General features: G+C 37.7%; 1 protein-coding gene across 1 annotated transcript in view; it reads right to left on the bottom strand.

Annotated features, from left to right (window-relative positions):
* Positions 1-6,705: 6,705 nt before the first annotated feature.
* Positions 6,706-24,070, bottom strand: part of LOC134665895 (uncharacterized) — a 286,141-nt gene continuing 268,776 nt past the window's right edge. The window contains exon 9 of the mRNA XM_063522939.1: positions 6,706-6,715. The gene's annotated coding sequence lies outside the window, so the exon portion shown is untranslated. The remainder of the gene's footprint in view (positions 6,716-24,070) is intronic.

Consider the following 24,070-nt stretch of genomic DNA (forward strand, 5'->3'; position numbering starts at 1 on the left):
AGCATGTCATAAAAATCTTACTCGTAAATTAGACAAATTAAATACATATGTGTAACTGCCGTCAATAACCATTTAATATCAATAATCTACTTCAATAACGTTTTATACAGTATGTTTTCTGTAACAGGAGCAATAAATTAAACTGTAGGCTGTACTCCTCAAACTGACCAACATTTCATTTCAGCAACTTTTGAAAATAACTCATGTTTTGATTTTTATTACACTTTGAAGTTTATTCTAAGACGCAATGTATTGGAAATTTTGTTATGTTAAAAGCGTGACAAGTAACGTCAAACACACTGATGTCAGCGTACATTGAAGGCAATATTTATTTTGTATGAAAAAGAGGAAGTCTAAAGGATTCATTATTTTTTAAAGTTGCTGAACAAATGTTGGTCAGTTTGAGGAGTACAGCCTTTAGTTTAATTTAATGCTCCTGTTACAGGAAGCACCCTGTATAGGTAGGTACAGAAAAAAATATTTTTTGAGTGTACCTACCTAATTTTATGATTTTTATGACAAATTCAAGTCGCTCTACCTATACGCCGACATTTCTGAATTAATTTAAAAAATAAATTATGCAAAATGTAAGATTTATCGAACCTGAGTTTGACGAAATGCATTCGAATCAATATATAACGAATGACGATAAAAAGTAAAAAATAAAAAAATTAAGAAAAAAATAAAAAACGTCGGAAATATTAAAAATCATAATTCTCATAGTCACAATTGTCACGAATAAATTGATCTCGTACCTACCTAAACTTTAGTAAAATATACTGTACATGTACCGAAATTATAATTGGGTAGTAACCACAGAAACAGTTCCAAACGCCTCGATGTTTCTGCTGGCGCTACAGGTAGCGATTGCATCGTCTGCCTCGCGCGCGTTGCGCCTCGCTAATGAATTCGCGTGTTAACCCGTGTCGCCGACATAACCATGGGAATGCCAGTCCGACTGTTCCTGCGACATCACACTGTTATGATACTGTCGCCGACGTAACTATAAGAGTACTTAAGATGAAACAGGAGCTGAGTTTTAAATATTTTAGGTAAATATACCCGTCTCGCTAACGGAAGCGGCTCCTAAAACTAGTGCGATAAGGACAAGGCGAAAAATCCTGCGTAAGAATCTCAAAAATCGACGTTTCGTACTCGACTGTTTCCTCCTCCAAAACTTAACCAATCCTAACCAAACTTGGAAATCTAAATGATTATGAAATTATCTGTGTCGGACCGTTTTGCTTTTTTGGCTAATTGATATCAGTTTTGAATACTACGCCTCTCATTGCGGCATAGTCAATTAGGCCATTTTGGCCATTTTTGAAGGGCTATAGCGCCTTAAAAACAAAAATATGAAAAAAGCAAAACAGTCCGACACAAACATTGACAATATTAATCTGTGTTGAAAAAATCATTGCTCTAGCATCAAAACCCACAGTGGAAACAGTCGAGTACGTTTGTATGGAGAAATGACCACTCCTGTTGGCTCTTAAAACTCAATCCTGCAACAGCTACCTATTTGATCCAACTGTCATGAACTTAATCTTGTACTTCTGCGATCGATGCTGTTTTTTTATGATGTAGGAGGCAAACGATTAGACGTATCGCCTGATGGTAAGCGATTACCGCCGCCCATGGACACCTGCAACACCAGAGGGGTTTTGTTGTAACTGTTGTAAGTGAGTTGCCGGCCTTTGACGCTCTTTTCTTGAAGTTAAGTTAGGTTTGTTAAGTTTGGAAATACTGTCTTGGTTGAGACGTGAACTCACGACACTGGATCGCTAGCCCATTGCTCTGCCATCTGAGCTACCAAGACCTCACACAACGACAGCAAATATTTCTACCATTGGGTCTTTATAGAGTGGCACCCTAGCGACATCTACCGTAAGAGTGGTTACACTTCTTAGACTTCTTCTAACCAAATACAGTAAATTTTTCCACTTTTATTTGTCATGAACTTGTCGCCAATAACCGTAAGAGTTCTTTGACTGAACGTGCGCAGCCTAACTGTTGTGATTTTGTCGCCGACTTAACCATGAGAGGAGAGTGTAACCCGTATGACTGTTTCGACCAAGAACTGTGAACGTGTTGCTAATAGGTAGGTAAGTACCTATCTCTGGGAATAGATATTCGATTATCTCGATTATTCCTCCGATCCGAGGCTGGACTTTTGTAACGTTTAGTTGTTGAAAGTAGCCGTTAAATTCAAGAGTTTGTGCTTTGATTCACACATTCATGGTGTCGTTTGGATTTGAATGTTTGGCTTAGTCGAACTGTTCACTGTCCAGTTCAGAAAAACCTTGGTTTTAGATAGGTAGTATGTATCTTCCTTTAACAACACCGTTAGTTATCTACTAGGTAACCTCTACTGATATCTAGCACAAATTGTTTACAAGTTAAAAGCTAAATATTTAGCTTTTTTTTTTTATCTGCGTATTTAGAAGGAGCCTTTATCTATGGGATATTTAGCTTAAATTCGCTCGGTGAGACGAAGTTTTACTGCCTATTTTGTTTCAATTCCTTTGGCCAAAATTAATCAGCGTGTAAACTAACTCTTTACGTTATCAACGTTTGACGCTTAACCGCCTATAACGAGGGCGGTTAACAAAACACGTCTCTCGCGTGAGTCGCCACATTTGTTAGACTCCCCGAACCTTGTACCTCCCGACCCGCTATTAGTTCCCTTCAGGCCCACTCGCGCCCTATCGCCGCATCGCCACAGGCTCCTTAGACTAGACAAAAAGATTCAAAATCGCTCTCCTTCTTGATGCGACTGGCAAATCATATTACTTTTTGGAAACCGGGTTTTTTAACTTAATTAGACCCTGCTGACTCCGAATTTTCCGGTTGCTCGATCGAAATCTTGACCGGAAGTGAGATATTTGACATTAAAGGTCCCTTTTTTTCGTTTTTCGTAAATAACTCTTAAACGGTGGCGCATAGCAAAAAATGTTCTATTACATAAGTAATCTACATAAAATTGCCTACAAGAAAGATTCAGTACAATTTTTCGCTAGGATCAATATTCAAAGAGATTTCAACGCGGGAAATTTAACTATAATCACTTCTAAGGTCCCGTTTTTTAGGTTTTCGTAAATAACTCATAAACGGTGGCCAATATCAAAAAATGTTGTTAGACTTTAATAATCTACACAAAATTTTGAATAAAAAAGCTTTAGTACACTTTTCGCAGGGATCAATATTTAAAAAGATAATAAAGAGGGAAAGTTAATTATAATAAATTCTAAGGTTCCTTGTTATTATTTTTTCGTTAATAATTTGAAAAGTATGACTCATATCAAAAAAATCTTATACATAAATAATAAACGTAAAATTTCCTACAAGAAACATTTAGAACACTTTTCGCTAGGATCAATATTTAAAAAGACAAAGCAGCGGGTAAGTTAATTATAATCAATTTTAAAGTCCCTTTTTAGTTTTGTGTAAATAACTCGTAAACGGTGTCCCATAGCAAAATAGGTTTTTAATAACAAATTATCTACATAAAATTTCCTCCAAAAAACATCTAGAACACTTTTCTCTAGGATCAATATTTCAAGCGATATTAAAGGAAGAAAGTTAATTACAATCAGTTCACAGGTCACTTTTTTTTAGTTTTTCGTAAATAACTCGTAAACGGTGGCCCGTTGCAAAACAATATTCTACATAAATACTAAACATAAAATTGTCCACAAAAAAGGTTCTGTACACTTTTTCGCTACGATCAATATTTAAAGAGGTATTAAAGGGGGTAAGTTAATTATATTCAATTTCCAGGTCCCTATTTTTAGGTTTTCGTCTATATAGGTAAAGAACTATTTTATTTTATTTTATTTTAAAAATGTAGACCCAGTAGTTTCGGAGATAAAGGCCAGACCATCCCCCCGATGGTAATTTTTTTGTATTTTAATGTTTTTGGGGGGAGGGGCTTTATCTCCGAAACTATTGGGTCTAAAATTTTGAAAAAATATACAAAATAGAACCTCTATAGATTACAGGAAAACCTATTAAAATTATGCAGTCAAGCGCGAGTCGGGCATTACTTAGTTTTTGAACCGATCCCGACAGGTTTTAAAGGCAATCACTCGCGTTTCACATATACAAAATACATTGTTAAAAATTGGGTAATGTACGGAACCCTTGCAACGCGAGTCCGACTCGCGCTTAGCCGATTTATTTTCATTTTGAGGTACGGAACCCTAACAAGAGAAAAGTGTTCCATATGTTTTTCGTAGAAAATTTTATATCGATTATTTATTTACAAGAACATTAAGAACTTATTTTGCTATGAGCCTTATTTTACGAGTCATTTACGAAAACCTAAAAATAGGGACCTGAAAATTGATTATAATTAACTTACCCCCTTTAATACCTCTTTAAAACCTAAAAATAGGGACCTGAAAATTGATTATAATTAACTTACCCCCTTTAATACCTCTTTGAATATTGATCGTAGCGAAAAAGTGTACAGAACCTTTTTTGTGGACAATTTTATGTTTAGTATTTATGTAGAATATTGTTTTGCAACGGGCCACCGTTTACAAGTTATTTACGAAACTCTAAAAAAAAGTGACCTGTGAACTGATTGTAATTAACTTTCTTCCTTTAATATCGCTTGAAATATTGATCCTAGAGAAAAGTGTTCTAGATGTTTTTTGGAGGAAATTTTATGTAGATAATTTGTTCTTAAAAACCTATTTTGCTATGGGACACCGTTTACGAGTTATTTACAAAAAACTAAAAAAGGACTTTAAAATTGATTATAATTAACTTACCCGCTGCTTTGTCTTTTTAAATATTGATCCTAGCGAAAAGTGTTCTAAATGTTTCTTGTAGGAAATTTTACGTTTATTATTTATGTATAAGATTTTTTTTGCTATGAGTCATACTTTTCAAATTATTAACGAAAAAATAAAAACAAGGAACCTTAGAATTTATTATAATTAAATTTCCCTCTTTATTATCTTTTTAAATATTGATCCCTGCGAAAAGTGTACTGTAGCTTTTTTATTCAAAATTTTGTGTAGATTATTAAAGTCTAACAACATTTTTTGATATTGGCCACCGTTTATGAGTTATTAACGAAAACCTAAAAAACGGGACTTTAGAAATGATTATAATTAAATTTCCCGCGTTGAAATCTCTTTGAATATTGATCCTAGCGAAAAATTGTACTGAATGTTTCTTGTACGTAATTTTATGCACATTACTTATGTAATAGAACATTTTTTTCTATGCGCCACCGTTTAAGAGTTATTTACGAAAAACGAAAAAAAGGGACCTTTAATGTCAAATATCTCACTTCCGGTCAAGAATTCGATCAAGCAACCGGCAAATTCGGATTCAGCGGGGTCTAATTAGGTTAAAAAACCCGGTTGCCAAAAAGTAATATGCTTTGCCAGTCGAAATCGTTTTTATGAAAAATATGACCAGTCTACCTGGACGTAACGCTAGTTTTTTGCAAACGATAAACAGATACGAGACAATTAAAAGATGCCATCGCGAATTTGAAATCGAAAACGTTCGCAATTTTCACAGTTATTTGCATCCAAATTGGGTTTTTTAAACGTCCGCAAAGGATGCGTTTACGCACGCTCGAAACGCATGTCCAATTAAAACCTTGAAATTATAATTACTCATTAATTACATTTTTACTTTTATGCGCAATGGAGTTACTGTTGCTTTGCATGAATTCGATATTATCGGTATTGCTTACTTTAAAGTTTTTGTAAACAAATATTTAACAAAGCGTTACAACCAGCACCTTTCAATTTAAAATGGAGGCAAAAACTTTTGTTAGTCGGAAACTGTTTGCTATGATTGATCCATTTTTCAAACAACCAACAGGTTATTAAGCAACAGCAATGGGATTTTATTCAGATTCATCAAACCAATTCGAAATCATAATTGATCTGCTGTGTAAAAAATATGGGGTTGTTAGGTTGGAGCTAGGCGCCAAAAGTCGGTAGGTAGTTGTATGGAGTTGTATGGCGCTGCTGGCGGCGCATGACTGTCCGATCGGGGGAACCCAATTAACGGACGGAGCCACGTGGGACCGAAACAATACCTCCCAGCAGACAACAAACAAAAAGAGATCTTGTAATGTTAAGTTCACATTATTACGTTACATCAGCCGTAAAAGTGCATGGCGACTATTATCAATAAAATTCATTCATTAATTTCTCCATGCGATTTCGCAGCTCACACACATTATGTAGCTCAGGTTTTCTCTTGTTTACACAATATACCTAAACTATTTGTATTTACATAGTGGTCAACCCTTTTATGTACCGCATATTTTTAAAAACTTTATTGAAAAAAAAAATCTATTTAATTGTCGTGAGTTGTGTGAGTGATATTTCCTGTTTACAAAATTTCACGGCATTTGTATAGAATTTCTATAAAATAAATACTATTACCCCCGGGGACAAGGTGGACTGATGACCTGATAAAGGTCGCGGGAGTCCGCTTGATGCGGGTGGCGCAAGACCGGTCATTGTGGCACTATTTGGGGGAGGCCTATGTTCAGCTGTGGACGTCCTCCAGCTGATATGATGATGATGAAATATTATTTAATATACCTATATTTTACCTACTACTAAAAATCAATTAATGACGAGTTATTCATTCCAAAAGTCTCGTTTCGTCAGCTCCAATATCCTCATTCTAAAAAATGAAAATGAATAGTGTTATTAAAGATGGCGTGTGGAGCTGTGCCGAAATATAGGGAACCCATTAAAACAAATATACCTAAATATTTATAGTGGAGACTTCAGGAGATAGGGATACGTGGAGAAATAAGAGGAAAGCCAGTAGCCAGTAGTAGGACAATATTGGACTCATAATAATAAATAAGGTTATAGACTTGGCTCACGAGATAACTGCCATGTGGGATGTTCACTCGACGATCATTGTTCCTATAGTCGTGTCAGCGAACGGTCTCATAGCGAAGAGTCTCGACCAACACCTAGAGAGACTCTCGCTGGGTGGTTGGATCAAGGGCCAGATGCAGAAAGCGGTAATTTTGGACACGGCGCGTATAGTAAGTACGTCGATTCCTCACTCTGCGGCCCTGACCACCGGTAGCTTGGCCCCTGCTGCCCCGCTGCCGGCGGCACCCTAGGTTAGGTTTTTTATAATGTCTTTATATATATTATGTGCTTTTGTATTTTACTTTTATATTCATGTTATAAACAACCTAACTTAAGAAGAAAAATAAATAAATGAGAAAATAAGGTTAAAATATATACCCTATCAATCAGAATTACCCAAGTCAGATTTCTCCTCGTGGTAGGTAGAGGTTAATCAAGAAACCTACATATATCTAAAAAAGACTTGCGCTTTTTTTAAAGTCAACATAACATTAATCCAACCTAAATAGGTAACTCGTATGTAGGTAAGTACCCCTTAGCGCAGGGTATAATGCAGCTGTTAATTATCAACTGTTCACAAAGTGCGCTAGTCGCTAAATCGCATGAGCACTAAGACCCGCGCATCTTAAACTTTCTAAGCTCCCTCTTGTGTTCTCGACAATGCTCGCTTAATCCTGTGCTGAAGAGTAAAATGCTGGCGTACACTTCACTTTAACTATATGTGCTTATTACGACTGCCTAAACAAATTGTTACTCCATGGCAATAAGGGGATACTTATTTGGATACCTACATACAAATTTTATCTACCTATTACTTGCTATTACAAATGATTTTATGTCAATAATTGTTACGCGTAATTAATAATGGACATTCTGCTCCTAGCTTTATTATCACTTTTTTATATAGGCATTGAGAAATTACGAATTTTATTTTCTTTGTTGCGCTTAATCGTATTAAAAAGGACCTAGATGAACGACAATGGCGTACCTTAAATTCGCATTCAAGGAGTTCCGTGCACTATAAGGACGATCGTGTGCACTTGTGCAGGAAATAATAATTGATGAATTGACAGATGACTCGTGTAAAGTAACATTTTACGAATCACTTTGTTTTACGAGTACAATGTGTACTTGCCTAAACAATGTAACCTGTTTTCATTGTTCTTAAATGTACCTATCTGCGGCCTTACATAATTTAACGTGCAATGATCGGGATTGAAAAACCACAAATTCAATTATTGCCAGGCGTGGCTCACTCCGCAATTTCGTCGCTTTGCAACAGGTACCCACAAGTACTTACTTACATCCGTTCCACACCAATTTTTGTGGCTAGCCATAAGCCGCGCGTGGCGCTGTCGCCACCTAGCGGCCATATCTGTCCTGAGCGAGTCTTCTGTACCTAGTACTATTATTAATTCTGTGTTATTGACTAATTCTTCCAGTTTTTGCCTAAAAAGCAGTTGCAAGTTTTGTTCAGTCACCGTCTGAAACTGGCTGAAAGGCGAAGAGAGCAGGTTCAGTTGGCACTTTTCCGTTTCAATAATAATTTCACGAACGATGGCGCGCCGACAGCGTCGAGAGACGCAACACACAGTTTTGGTGCAGTATGTGTTAGGTGCAGGTCTTTAAATTAAGACTATATTTCCACTTCCATATGTGCCAAAGGTTACCGTTAAACTAACTTGAGAATTTTGTTACTCTACCTACATATCTAAATGTACGGTATGTATCATACAGTATGCAAACAGTAAATATGTCACTTGTAGGCACCCGAGGAAGAAAGTAAATCAATGGGAAACGCAACTGTTAATTGATTTTGAGTTGAAAAAATGTACAAGCGTCGTGATCGCCGGAAATAATTGATTTAGACTGGCTGTCATATTCCATATAAAATAATGTAGGTACCATTATTGAGACCGCCATGTAGACACGTTTTTAGTTAAATCTACAAAACATTGTTACTTATCATACTCTGGTGTGTGTAATTTCATCCATTCATCCTTTGTTTCGCCTCTCGCAACCTTCAATAAAACAATACCTAGGTACAGTCAAGTGTAAAAATAGGGATGCACAAATCATACTCAAAAATATGTCCCATAGCTCTTATGTCAACGAATTAAGAACTATGGGACATATTTTTGAAGTTGTCTACACCCATATTTTTACACTTGACTGTAAAATACTTGCAAGAGCACTGTTTTTAACCGTCGACTGGGGCTGCGTGGAGAGCGTCGCGTCGCATCGGTGAATATCGCTATCAGGACAACAATGACTTTCTGGCTGGCTGACGATCTTCTTTCAAACGTAATTCGCATTTTTCACGGCCCGCGCCGGCCGGCCCCGGCCCGCACTGTTAGATATGCACCATACGGAATAAATGCTAAACGGAAAACAAAAGAGGACAACGGGAACGCATGGGTGAGTTTTCAGGTTCTACCGTATTTTATAGGTTTATATTATTTATTTGATATGGTTTTATTAGTAGGTACTAGGTACCATATAAATGATTATAGATAATCATACTACAATATACTGTCATTTTCATATAAAATATAGTCAGATTAAGTATTTTGTCAAAGAAATCACCACGGATTAAAGTCTAATGCAGAGTTTACAATAAATTATAGACCTTTTGAAATACCTATAAAATTACAGTAGAAATTCATAATTATTTTAGTCCTAACTAAATAAATTATACTTTCACGCAATAAGTCCCACGTTTTAATTACGTATCCCAGCGAGGAAACAACAACAACTGACAACATCAACAACAATGAAAACTATACTTTAAATTTCCTTACAGTTCGTTCTCAATAACTTACGTTTCCCACCCCTGCATCAGTGAATAATACTATTGTGAATCCTCCTGACGTCCTTATATTATTTTTATTTTATTCTTATCTCTTTTTACAGTGAGTGCACGCTCACAATCGTCGTTCCTTGCTGGTCAATAGGTTTCGATGATTCTGTTGTGTGACGCGAAACGTGAAAAAATGTATCTCAACCGCAGAAAATAAATAATAGTTATTTATTATAACTCCTTATCTCAATTGGATAAAAGTACAAGTCTGCGCTTTGCGGAGTAGTCGGCTTCGCCTGGACTAGGGAATTTTAAAAATTGTATGTGTAAAATGAAATGTTCAAAAACAAAATAGCTAAAGCCACAATATATTCTTTTTAGATTTATTAAAAATAAAACACATAGGTATTTTATATCACACTTTACAAATTCGTTTGGGTACCGAGTCATTTCTGCAGGGTACATGTAGGTACAGATCGTATACTCGTACTTATTATCATTTCGCGGGTACAATATTTGCTACAACGTCCTGTTACATTTTCAAGATAGTTGAAATTTGTCTTAATGTCACTATGACGATGTTCAAATTTCGTGAACGTAATTTACTTTCTATATATCTCTTTCGCACTAATATATCAGTACGAGCGAGATGCATAGAAAGTAAATTACGTTCACGATAGCGTTTATGTCAATTCCAAACTGATGGTAGCCGTACTGATCTACATTATTAATTTTCAATGGTTTAATTTTGCGCCAGTTTACTCGTACTTAGTTTACTCGTTTCTGTATCGGTTTGGACACCCGCTGTTACAGCCAAGACGAACGACATTCCAGCCGGACTGAAGAAAAACGGCAACCAGTCATGAAAGCTTAAACCCAAATAACTTTGCCCCAGAATTACGTTGTGCGCTGTTCGCCCTTTTAGGAGCCTATATTTCTGCGGTGACATTGACGGCGGATGTTTGCGCCAGTACGTACGGGCCGTACATTGTATTTTAATTAATTGTTAGGACGGGGTCAAGACGTCGAGAACGGCCCCGTGGCATGAAAGCACCATTAAATACAGGGCAATAGGCTCTGTCGCGCATAAACCGTAGATAAATAGCTTTTATGGGTTTTAAGTGGACGTAAAAACTGTGATAGTACTTTTACTGCAGAGAGTTGGGTTTGTCGGTAAAAAAAACGCAAAGAGCTACTTACTTACCTAAATCGTTTTGACTATAAACTACAATAAAATAAATACTGTACGAACACCGTCTGAAAGAGAATTTCAACTAATATAAAGTATATTCAAAAAGCTTTACCTACTTTGAATTTTTTTAATCAACTTCAACACTATATCTTCACTCGAATCGCTATTACTGCTGAGGTTATTTGTAGTACCTAAGTGGGTCAGAAAACACCCATAGTAGTGAAAACACATATTAGACAAATTGGCCACATTCATTCTGCGGCTGGTCATATATTGGTACACAATCCGCCGGCTTACCCGTGATTAAAACCCGCCGTCGGATAGCCGATTACTATGCAAATAGCGGTGCTAACGCGGGGTCGGCACGAGCGGCCGCTGGGTTCACTGAAGATTTGAAAAACTGGCCGCGTAACCAAGATGCCAATCGTTTACGCTCCGTAGCGATCGAAACGCAACTGTCACTGTCTCGCTAATATGGAAGAGTGATAGAGAGACATAATGCTTTTCGTTGTCGAAGCGATAGCGATTGTAACCTTGGCTAGGCCGGCTGGATACACAGCCGTCCTCAAATGACGAGCGATCGACTGCCCCACAAGGTGGGGCGCGACCAGATGCAGCCACCGCAGCCGGAAGGCGGAAGAGGCCACTCGCACTCCCTCAAAAGGGTGTCGAAGGATAACACGTCATTCACTGAAGATTTGAAGAACGCGGTGGAACGGCGAAAAAGAGAGTATGGCGCAAAATCTTACGATCGCTGTATATGTGAATATATGTAGGCAACATGGTTTTCCGTCTCGTCCGGTACGGGAAAAGTTTTGTTTGTACGGCGCGGCATATCCACACAAATCCAATCCCATAAGAGTCGGTCCAGGAAAAATAGAGTTGCATAATTTTTAGTAGGGGGAGCCCACGATGCTTAATCGTCATAGATACCTATTGGGTTGTAAAGCTTAGATGATAAAAAGAAAAAAATGTCATATAATATATACAATTACCTAGTTACGCTTTCTTTTACAACTTTGTAGCCCTCCCTCTTCTTTACGTCTTTCTCAAATTGTCAGATTAGTGGAATATACACGTTTTAGCATGTAACTAACTCATCCTACCTTAATCTGACGTGATCGAGAATTTCAGATGGTCAATTTTTTTATAATATGGGGCTCATATTTGGTGGAAATACTTAACCGGGTACATGGTATCCCTCTGTATATTAATCTGCCGCGTTCGAGTAAATCCCGAAATCCCCTCTTGGGCTCCTCTACTCGTACTATAGATTTAACTTGAAAGAGTTCAGAGGAATTAGCATAAGTAACATTTGACATCCAGTGAAATGGGACACGTTTATCCTCTGTGAGTAGCAGAAGTTGGTATACCTACACTTTAACTTAGTACGTCTAGAAAAGATGTTGATATTTTTCATGAAGACAAAGTACCTAAATACTTACGTATCGTAATCTTTTCAAATCTAGGTATACTGAAAATAGTCATATAGCTATAGACGCCCCTCAACACCAAAATAAAGTTCCTTCCTCGCTTGTACCAGTGTGTAGCCAGCATTACCCAGCCTAGTTGCATGCAAGCTATTGTTAAAGCTTTGGTCAGTCTGTAGCACGCATAATAATGAATGTTAATAGCTGTTTTCCTTTCACCGAATGACTGGATGTTTTACCTCCGACCTTTGCCACCTGGTGATGAATAAGAAATCAGCGTGCCATGGCCACATGCGGGGAATGAATCTACTTGCTATTTGGGACAATTATTAATTTGAGCGTTTGCATAATTAGTTGTAATTGTTTAAAGTTTTTCACTTAATGATGCATTTCTAGCGTGACGTCAGCATATCATGATCAGTGCATAATATATTTTGAAATTAAAATGTTAATATTATTTGATAATTTTGATATAAAATGTGAAAGATCTTACTTACGGATGAAATTTAATAGGAATGCAGATAATGTTATCGCAAGTAGTGTCACAAATATACGTTTACATATATAAGTAGGGTGTAATAATTAAGGTGTAGTTTTATAGGTACATATATCTTGATGAAAAGATCGTCTGTATTAGGTATTACTGTAGTAACTAAACGCACACAATCAAAACGCTAAAAATGGGTGTGTGATCACACACCCATTCTCCTTCTCCTTCCCTGTATCGTGCTGCCCATAAAAAGCTGCAAAATGTTTCACAACATAACCTAACAAAAAACGATTGCTTATTATTATGGCAGCCCTGTAAACACAATGGCGATCAATTCCAAACATTGGTCGGTTATTGTCTAATGAAAAGTAATTAACCGGTCGTACCTCAGCGGGGGAAGGTTCAGGCGGGGAGGGGGGTGTTGTCAGACAATGAGAATGGAACAATCAGTGGTACGAGTTAAAGAGGCGACGCTGAGTCAGCGGTCTAGAGACATGTCTTGTACGTACCTAACTAGCTGAGTGTGGCCGCGAAGTGGGAATTATGGATGCGGTATACGTATGGCGTTTTCAGGTAACTTTACGTAGAGAATAGTAAATATTCTAGACTCTGATTTCCAACAAATTACGCTATTTCGTTAGTTCCGTTGGAGGACCAAATAAATTCTTTCGCCCTGTATAATTAGTATATAGATGTAACCGACTTGAGCACAAAATTGTAGAACTCTTGGCTTTTAATTTTAAGGTGTAGTTTGTCCATACGGGCATCTTGACATTTGCCGAGCGTTAAAATGAAGGTAACCTATGTGTACTTAGGTATTTCTCTTCTTTCACTGTTGATTATTACCTAATACTGTTACTGTTGTTGACTGATATGACTCCAATAGGTATGTTTCAAATATCGGTTTGGTGTTAGGCGCATGTTCGATTAATAAACTTGACAGTTTTGGTTAAGTAAGTTAAGTTTAAGTGATCTTGAAAAGTTGAATAAGTATTTTAACACGGATCACTCGCGTTTTTAGAGTCGACTGTACTGTAGATGTTTCGCTCCGTAACGAGAAGCTTCAATTGGAGCACGCGTCAGCGGACCGACGCAGATGACACAGTTTTAACATCGTAAGACCCAAGCCAATTTTTGCGCTTTTGAATTTGGAACTTTATTTTATTTTATTTCTATACGAATACGAGTTCTTAACTCGAATTTAATTTGTAACAACTTGTACAAGTACGCGGGGACTTACGAGTATAATATTTTTAATATGTACGAGTCTCTGAAGTTTAGTTTTTAAAATTTTGTAATAGTACCTATACCGCATCCAACAGGTGCGCAATCTCGGTCTCGTTCGGTTAGTTAAACCGCAAAGACGCCGACATAACTTCATTGATTAAAGTTCATGTTAATCGAACGGTCACTGATTTGTAGAACTGCTCACGGAATTCCGAATCCGTGTACGACGAATAACAACGAATAATAACTTGACAAGGTTATTTTAGCGGTTATTAAACTAAATATAAAATATTGATTATAAAAATATAGCCCATTATTATTAAATTGCACAACGGGACTTAATCGCGTATTTAAGTTTTAAGATTGACCTCCGACGTTTCGAGGACGGCACTGTGGTCTCGGGGACGACTGGCTAAAGTTGACATCAACATATTCTAGCCGCGCGAGTTTTTGTTTTGGTCTTGTTTATCAGTTTGAACGTTTGAAGTTTCTTCAAACTTATATACGCGATTAAGTCCCGTTGTGCAATTTAATAACGTTTATAGCCCATTATTTCCGGGATAAATATATATACAGGATGTCCCAGAATTCGACGTCAAGCCGTAAACGGATGATAGACCAAGTCATAACAATTATCATAAAAATACAAAAAAAAATCCAACTCATGTTCTTTAAAAAATATGGTCACTTTAAAAATTCACTTAAAAATCCACACCCTGTAATTATTCAAGATTACATAATAATAAAAAAATTAGAATAAATTATGGAATTTGTAGTAACAAGAGTTAAAGAACCATTACAGGATGTGGATTTTTTAGTGAATTTTTAAAGTGACCATAATTTTTAAAAAACATGAGTTGGATTTTTTTTTTGTATTTTTATAACTATTATGACTTGGTCTATCATCCGTTTACGGCTTGACGTCGAATTCTGGGACACCCTGTATACGTATGGTAGGTACCAACATGTATTAATATAATGTACTGTATACTTTTTCCCCATCTATATTCTAATTTACAAAGAGAAAATTTACTTTTTTATGATAATAATAATAACCCACAGATAGGTACAATAATTTTAGATTTTATTTTTTCATAATAGTACTTAGTACTATTATTTATTCTGTGATAATAGGTAGTAGGTACTCGTAGTCTCATAGGACCTGATCTATAAGGCTTGAAACTGCGGCCGAGCAGCACTGGTGGCTGAAAAACGGCTCTACTAAGACATTATTATGAATCTTATTTTGTCCATACACAAGTAATTCTCTTTACCCAACATTGCTAAGATAGCTCATGATTTTAACGCGATAAAAAACAATAGCTGCGTAAGTCTGTATTGCTTCTACCGTATCTGCAATATTATTAGAGTAACAAAACTCTTAGTGTTGAAATAGATACTGTACCTACCTAATGGAATTTTCAGCAGTGTATACTGGCAACTCCCAACCCATGTTTAAGTAGCCCCACCGGTAAAAGCAGGCGATTTTAATTTTCGCAGGCACACAATTAGCAATTATTTTTTAATTCGTGCACTACTGGTTCACACAAAAGGCTATATCTTCATATGTTTTGTACGACACTTACGTCTTTTTGTGCCTTAGGGGCGGACAGCTGCGTTTGCGCAGCGGCGACGCGTGAAGATGCCGCGATACCAACATTACCAACCGCCCGCCATATGACGCGACGCGACGCACTTGCCGAACTTACGACGCGACATGACATAACAGGGGCGCAGTTCTACTTCTTTTTACTGACTAAAAAATAAGGGAGGCCAATTACTTTCGAGTGAAGATAGAAAAAGGCATGTAATGTAATGCACGGAACACTAAAAAATTGATAGAGTCCCTATTCAGAATTTAGCATTATGATTTCACCGCAAACCGCAAGGAAGGAAAGAGATGCACTTGGGTTTCTTATAGGTACTCTAAGACACACATATAAGGCTTTATATTTATAAAAAAAATGTCTGTTTCATACATTTTGGCGGTTTAGATATCGAGTTTTTCTAAGAAAGAAGAAATGAGGTGGAAGTTGTTCGGTTATAACATAACCTTTGTTCACCTCGTAGAGAATGGATATGGGTTGAAAAAGCATCCTGTTTGTTTGAGTCAGGAGCTATTTATTGAGTTTTTATTTTACCTAAACAAGCCTTACACGAATTTATTTTAACAGTACCTAGCTAACATTGGAAAAATAAACAACAATTTTCGGAGTAAGTACTTATTGTAGACTAATTATGATACCTCGTTCACGTCGGTGTTACCTTTACTTCTCGGGCTAGTCCTATAGAATACTTTAACAATTAAAATGTCAATTCTCGAGTTTATATTTATTATGTGAACAGTGGACTACCTACTAACCACTACTACTTAGTGTAGATATATGTTAACTGTACATATTGCTTGTATTGTCTAAGCGCCACTTGCACCAATCCACTAACCCTGGGTTAACCGGTTAAACCCTAAGTTACCATGATTTCCAGTACAAATTGACACTGGGTTAATGGTTTTACCGCTTAACCCCACGTGAGTGGCATGGTGTAAGTAGCGCTAAATATAGAATTCTGATTTACACGCGGCAGGTACGGGTAGACTACATTGTCACTTTCAATAAGAGGGCAAGATTAGATAACATATTAAATTAAACACAAGACAACAGCGCAATCACACGTGGGCGTATTGAAGCGCAGAACCTGATGATTGCTTTCTGATACTGCTTACGAAACTGGGGACCGTTAGTAGACAAACCAAAAATTAAAATAGCTAAACGGGCGGTGGTGAGGCGGCTAAGCAGGGCAATTGTGGAGCGCAGCGGGCGGCTCACCTCTCATTATTTTATAATAACTCGCATAGTGGGCGCGTGGAGAAACGGCGTGTCATGCTGCGGCATTACGGCCAGCCACGGGCCGAATAGCCAGCTCTTACCGAATTAATTGCTCCGTTCTGGGAGGTAGCTCGTCAGCCTAGCTGACCCTAGCTCAACGGGTCGTTGTCGCCGCCGAAACCGCGGAATCGCTGATCTACAGATAACACCTAAGATTGTTTTCATTGACGCCGGATTGTGCTTTTGTTTCTCCTCACTGATTGAATTGTTGTTGTAACACAAGATTCAATTGTTTTTACGAAGTCCTCATCAAAAATAAAACAGTTTAACATTTCCTATTGTTACAATCAAATATCATTGTTTAGATACGATAAGAATTATACCAATGCAGTAATCATAACTTTAGATGATATGTACTTATTTCTCGTTGATGAGTATTTGTGTACGAGCTAGTTAAGGGTACAGATCCATAACCGGGCGCCGTATTCGTTCGGAACATCTGTACCAATCGATATAGCACTCGATCCGAGCGCGAGATTATGCTAAAGCGATGTCGAGACGTGTCGAATGGACCTATCTCTGGATCGATATAAATCATCTTATTAACTATTGTTTCGGGAGGTGTGGTGTGAACGAGCCGCGATCTTATCGCTCTTCTGATGTGTTTTAAATTAACATAATAGGTTTTGTGAATGGGTATTGCTTTTCTGTGTTTGTTGTTTTGAAAGCTTGCTATGGGAAGCTTTTTCGCGTTTCTTCGAATGGTTAACATAAGAGTTACATACCCATTATATGAGCTGATTCAGAAATACACTTACTGTCCCGATAAGAACTAAACAACTCAAATTTTAGTTCCCACTTCATACCAATTATAAAATTCTTTACATTATTTTAGTCCCGATGAAGGGCTAAATTTGAAGGTTTCACCCACGTCGTTTTCTTAACAATGTTACTCGGTACGTATATTAGTCGAAACCACGTTACGTTTTAAAATGTTTATGTGCCCGTGTTTTGGGTGTTTTTATGGATTTGGTCCATGCGTATGTTGTTTAATAAACCTTTTTATTGCGTAATCTAGAGATAAGTTATGCCTTTCTTTACTGGGTTAAATTGAACATTGATAGGTACTAGTTGATCTGATAAAAATTTGGGATCAACAAACAATTTAAAAAATATGTTTTCAGGTGACGTTTAACCCAATATGTAAACCCAAAACCTAACATGTTGCATAATTTTACTTGTAGGTTAGTTAATAGTAATATTATTTTTGGTACCTTGTCTTTAGGATTTAGTCTTGATGTGACGGTAATAATTACTATGTAAAAGTTTACTGAGGTTAGTATCCTTTAAACCATTTGAATGTCGTACTAAAGACTAAAGGCATATTTTTCTGGTTCCAATAACTACCACCACCAAAAAATCGCAATAAATTTGGTGATTTATAATATTTCTTATTCATTAAATGTCAGTTTTCTGTCCTCCACTTAAGTGGAGACGGATCTTACACATAGACTAGTAATACTTGGACCAAGTAAACTCTGCACCGACTTTGACAGAACAAAGTGAGAACTGGCATTATAAACTTCATGTTTTCCATATAAATTTGACCATTAATGTGACATTTACACCCGTTTTCATTGCAAACTCTATGCAGTAAGCTTGGTCCGACTCTATAGGCTGTATCTTTATGTATTTACATAAAAGTAAACAAAATCTACCCTCAAATGGCTCCTTAAGCCAGTTCAGGGTAGATGGAAACATTACATGATCAAATAATGTAGGTTGAAGTCAGGTCGTTCAGTGACTGATCCAGGCGGTATTGTATTTTGTTGGTTAACCAATGAATGTTATAACTACCCGAAAATGTACAAATTGTTTGTTTACTTTTATTGAACTACCTAAAGATACAGACTATACGAGCATATAGCCCATATAGGTATTTATTCCCAAGGTTCACACTTACCGTACAGATAAAAAACACGAGAATAACAATCACAAAGCAAAGAGTTTGATGCCCCCAATGGTGTTACATCGGATTAGTTTAACTAGACGCGCTACACAAGACAAAGCTGACTCATCCGGGACTCAAACCAAACAATACCCACTTGGCCGGCTCTCACGCGTCCACAAAATGTACCGTCACTCGCGAATCTTTTATTAAGTACCTACTTATTTAGATTGAGATAAACGGTATATTAAAGCGATCTATTGAAGTGTAGGAGGACCATAATAATTTGTAACTGGCATCTGATAAGTAGATAAATAACATTACCGTTATAGTTATAATCAATTGCCTACCTATTCAGTGAGTAGTTACCTCTTTGCTGCTTGCCAAAAAGTTTTATAGCGATATTACTTCAACAACAATGGGGTTGGCCGGTCAAAGTAGGTACAGGTACCTATTTAGCACATGGCGCCAGCATATAGCTTGCCCTGTCAATCCCTAGAATTGTGCAATTTTTTTGAATGGAATTTTATGCCCTGGACGCTAGCTGGATGCGAAATCTCAAAGAAAAAGGGGTACCTAAGCTATGATGGCGCCATCTATGCAAACCTTTGACAGTTGCTAACCCCATTATGCACTATTCACGAAAAAGGACGGGTAAAGTTATTTAGCAGGAAGTTCTTCATTGTCTACATTACCTACCTATTAATTCTCTAAATTTTATAACTTTCTACGAATCATATCCGTCGTTTAGTTCCGAAAAAACTAACCAGCTTGTGTAGTTTTTTCTCAATAATGAATTAATATCTGCATTAAATTCTCATGTTATCCTTATTAGTTTTTGTTTGCCACAATGATGTGGTTATTTTATTCTACGAGATCACGCAAATAAGTTTTCAATCATACTAGAAGTGCCTTCATGTTATTAAAATACTATTATAATTTGGAAAGCGATCGATTAGAATATTACTATATTACTATTTTATTATATTACTATTTTTATTATATTACGAAGAGTATATTACTATTTTTATATAGGTACCTAAAGGTACTACCAGTAATCCTGATTTCTTGCACCGAAATGCGGCTATCGCTTTCTCCTTAACGCCTAGCATTATCATAAACATCAACTGAGCAAAACAATCTACATATTTCATTAACAATGGCCAGCCCTGAAATGATAATGGTCTAAGCCACGTACACTTTCCTTTGCAATAAATCAAGGTATGCCCAATAACGTGTCACTGGTGATAAATTATTGATTGTGCGATCGATCGCGCTCTCGTTAGCTATCTGCGCGGGCGCAGGCGCGGGCGCTATTAAGCCTGTAATGCAATTAAGGCGTCATTATCAAAGTTTTGTTTAGTTTTTCCAGCATATCACATCCACATCATACTGATATGAATATAAAGGGTTAATTAGGGCATTAACACTTTATATTTAAAGTATCATCCAGCGTACACTCGCAACAAGCAAGATCTTCAGTTCGTCATGTTTTCAGTTTCAGTTCAGTTGGCATTAAAATCTTTAACAGCCGTGAGAGCCGTGAGTAGTGAGATTAAGGGTAACATTCAATTTCTAACCGTAGCTGCATTACTGTCAATTTTACTATGGAAATTGACAATGACAGCGACGCGTTCAGTACCTACCGGTAGTGCAGCTGCGGTTAGAAATGGAATGTTACCATTAAGAGGCAGTTTCTTATGACCTGTTTGTTGAAAAGTTTAAAGCCTATTTAATTGATAAGGCATTCTTTACGGTTAGGGAACTGTACAGTATATTTAGCATTTAATGATTTCCATAAATATTAACATTTGTGATATATGACTTTTAATGTTTTTTTGAGGACATTAATATTTATTATCATATTTTCTTCTTCTTTCCTTTATCTGGTTATTAATTTAATGTTAGTTGTATAAGTATTTTGTATTTTTATTTTATTGTGATTTTTTACATGTGTTATTTTGACATTAAAGATATTGAAATAAAGACCAATATAATAACTTGCTTTTCAGTACACGTTCCCACCTGTCCCCATGTTCCATCCACTGCCAGCGAGTTTTCGACCACCAAATTAAATTAACCGTTGGATAATATACAATTTTCATGCATCGCATCATAAGTGCTCGTTTCACTCCCTTGTGCGCCGTGGGTTTAACTCTCCCCAGCCCCGCCTACAAGAGATTTTTCGTACGCAGCTTGTTTATCTCGTTCGAAGGTGATTAGTTCTGGGATTGTTCAATAAATAACGTCTCATTACAATGGCAGCTCGCGGCCGCATCGGACGGTATTTCACGCGCCTTACATACGGAGCCTGCAGGGACGTAGTCGGCGCGAGGATTTGTTACCTTCATGGCATCTTAAAAACAAATACAATTAGGTATAGACACAAAAAAGCACTATGCTATCGACTCATAGGAAATGAGACCAGTGCCATGTTTATTAAAAGCTTGTAACTTGTAATACCTACAAGTGGAAGTCCCTTTTTGACAGCTTTTTTTAGAAAGGGACTTCCTCTTGTATTACAAAGTTACAAGCTTTTGATGAAACTGGTGCTGGTGCTGGCACTGGTGAAAATATCAAATTCTACAATAAAACCACGTGATGTTGGGACTAGGCAAGCATCACTATCTTATTAGAACATGACAGGCTTGGCGCGCTGACCATGCTACAGCCGCAGTTTCATGCATGGTTACGTAGGTATCTACCTAAGCGTTACAATACTCTATTGAGTTTTCTGAGAGCATATTACCTGCACATACAGTATAACTCGTTATCATCCTCGCATAATTCTGAATTACTGCGAATTACCTAAGTTCCCATCAGGTACCTGAAAAGTTGCGAATTTAAATACTTATTTGTTTTACAAGGGGGCAAAGTTGTTGTTTAACCGCTAGTGCTAATATTGATACCCGAGCGTGATTCGAAATTCGAATCACGAGAGTAGCGAGGGGTTCGAAAAGTGGAATCTTGAGCGTTGCGAGGATTTTTATGTATAATATCAAACAAACAAATACAAATGGATTTTATTAAATATTGTATCATTCAAAATCATCATTTGAAGTTAATTCTACCAGCCAGCATAAGGAAACATGCATTAATTTACTTAGCCACTCTTCTCGATAAAACGCAACCTTCTCATTAGTGTTTGAACAATCAAGAGGGCATTTACCAGATGTGTTAAATGCCAATGCATTTACCAGGTGTGGTAAAACTCATTTATCATTTTACTTCCCTGTTAACCTGATGTCAAGAAATGAACATCCTAGTTTCCCTAGAGCCTGATTCGGTAGATACCTCGTTATCCTCGCATAATCCAGAATGTCCAGATCCGTTCCTGGCGGGGCGTGGCGGTCGTGGCGGCCGCGGGCGCGGGCGGCGCGCGCGCCGATAAACGGCCGTCCGGGCCGCGCCGAGGGCGTCCGCGCAGTGCTCCGCTTCAAGCACCTAGAGTTTCCACGTTCAGCGTTATCACTGTTAAGCGTACTCTTATATTAGTTGTTAGAATTTGCTTGGGTTTCGATGGTTCAGCTTCAGAAATCAAACAAGGTTTTTTTGGGGAGCTAAATAGATTTTCATTCATAAGTAGTAGTATGTATGTAGTTTGTTTAACCTGGTTAGGTTCGTTTAAAAAAAAACAGATCAGAGAATCAAAAATTAGTTCAAGAACTTAAGGATGACTCACGTTAGACCGGGCCGTGTCCGAGCCGGAGCTTCCGGCGGTTACTTTTCTATGACATGACAGGCGATGACGTGATGCTTTCCATAGAAATTAATCTGTTCAGAATGAGGAGCACACAAATTTTGTTATTGGAGTCGACAGTATTCTTAGAAATTAACGAAATTTCTAAAACAATTAAACACTTAGGGAAATTTTAGACACATTTTTTTTATTCTGCATCTCGATTTTGACTGTACCTACATATATAAGTTGGTGCCTAAACTGCCTAAGTAATATGATTATTGAGCAACATTGAAAATCACAGAGAGATCTGAAATGAGGACATATTTTTTAACTAGCTGTGCCCGCGGCTCCGCCCGCGTGGAATTCGGTTTGTGTCAGTAAGCTTCTAAATATATAAAAAATAGTTAATTACATTACGCTGTATTTTTTTACTCAAAAAATTATAACATTTATAATTTCCTGCATGATAATTTCTTAAAATAATTCTATCTTATTGTTTCATACTTTTTAGAGCGCTCTAGCGCGAAAGTGAGAGCTGGCTTTGGACTGCGTGCAGTGCGCCACATAACGTCGGGCAATTCCCGACTCTTTTAGTATGAGGGCGCCGAAGGAGCCCGGCTTTGGAACGCATTCAGCGCGCCACGTGCGTCAGGCTTAGCCCGACGCTTTGAGTATGAGGGTGCCTTCAGCTCCCAACTTTGGCAAGCGTACAGCGTGTCACGTACGTCGGGTTACGCCCGACGCTTTGAGTATGAGGGAGGCACCCGGCTTTGGAACGCGTACAGCGTATCACGTACGTCGGTCTACGCCCGACAGTTTTAGTATGAGGGCGCCGAAGGGGCCCGGCTTTGGAACGCGTACAGCGTGCCACGTGCGTCGGGCTAAGTATGAGGGTGCCTTCGGCGCCCAACTTTGGCAAGCGTACAGCGTGTCACGTACGTCGGTCTACGCCCGACTCTTTTAGAATGAGGGCGCCGAAGACGCCCAGCTTTGAAACACGTACGTAACGCCCGACGCTCTGAGTATGAGGGCGCCGGAGGCGCCCGGCTTTGTAACGCGTACAGCGCGACACGTACGTCGGGTTAAGTCCGAAGCAGTGCCGGATTAAGATATTTTGATGCCCTAAGCATTTCTAGACCATGGTGCCCCGGCCCTCTCCCTAGGGTCATTAAGATTACATTATTTTTTTTGCTAAATTGAGTGAAGTTCATTGCCGCATTACAGCTGAGAATGGAAATCAGTCACATCATTTTATCACGAAAATTGACAGTGCCGCAGCAGTAATGTTGCAACAGAGTACCTAATTCTGCTGCAGTCGTCACCTGAATGTCACCTTTCTCATATCTTAGGTTAGAATAGAATGTAATTGAAAACGCGAGCGAAGCGAGCGCGAAAATTTTTCGATATATAAACGCAATTTACACACAGTTGTACATTTTTATTTTTAGTATGGAAATCAATCACATAATTTTATCACGAAAATTGAGAGTGCTGCAGCAGTAACGTTGTAACAGAGTAAAGCTGCTGCAGTCGCCACCCGAATGTCACCTTTATCATATCTTAGAAAGTGATTAAAAATGCGAGCGAAGCGAGCGCGAAAA

The sequence above is a fragment of the Cydia fagiglandana genome, chromosome 7 (assembly GCF_963556715.1).
Source record: "Cydia fagiglandana chromosome 7, ilCydFagi1.1, whole genome shotgun sequence".
Taxonomy (NCBI): Eukaryota; Metazoa; Arthropoda; class Insecta; order Lepidoptera; family Tortricidae; genus Cydia; species Cydia fagiglandana.